Raw genomic sequence first — 564 nt, 5'->3', positions numbered from 1 at the left:
GATATAAACAGGGTGAAAGAATTCACATCCACAAAACCAGCCCTTCACAGAATTCTTGAAGCCATATGAGGAGCTGAAGAAAGGAACAGCTATACACAAGGGGTGATGGAAAGAAATTCAATGAAGGTATAACTGTGGAAATGCACAGCGATATGAATGTGCACAGAAATAAAAATGACAGGATTCAATATGCATCTTTCATTAAATATCAATGGACTGAACTTCCCAGTCAAAAGATACAGACTAGTTGAATGGATTAAGAAACAAAACTTATCTTTTTGTTGTCTGCAAGAAACTCATCTCACTTTCAAGGACAGACACTATCTTAAAGTGAAAGGATGGGAAAAAATATACCAAGCAAATGATACTAAGAAAAAAGCAGGCATAGCAATTCTAATACCTGACAAAATAGACTTTAAAGTAAAACTAATCAGAAGAGATAAAGAGGGCCACTTCGTACTGATCAAAGGAATAATAAATCAAGTAGATATTACAATCATGAACATATATTTACCAAACTCTGGTGCACCCAACTTCATAAAAACAATACTACAGGACTTTAAG

General features: G+C 34.4%; 2 protein-coding genes across 4 annotated transcripts in view; one reads left to right on the top strand and one right to left on the bottom strand.

The window, feature by feature from the left end:
* Kiaa1549l (KIAA1549 like) overlaps positions 1-564 on the bottom strand; it is a 342,411-nt gene that overhangs the window by 13,032 nt on the left and 328,815 nt on the right. The window lies entirely within an intron of this gene.
* CUNH11orf91 (chromosome unknown C11orf91 homolog) overlaps positions 1-564 on the top strand; it is a 42,287-nt gene that overhangs the window by 33,387 nt on the left and 8,336 nt on the right. The gene's annotated exons all lie outside the window — the stretch shown is intronic.

The sequence above is a fragment of the Nannospalax galili genome, unplaced genomic scaffold (genome assembly GCF_000622305.1).
Source record: "Nannospalax galili isolate Female #2095 unplaced genomic scaffold, S.galili_v1.0 scaffold11, whole genome shotgun sequence".
In the NCBI taxonomy this organism is placed as follows: domain Eukaryota; kingdom Metazoa; phylum Chordata; class Mammalia; order Rodentia; family Spalacidae; genus Nannospalax; species Nannospalax galili.
The sequence above is the reverse complement of the archived record's forward strand: the minus strand, read 5'-3'. Positions and strand labels throughout refer to the sequence as shown.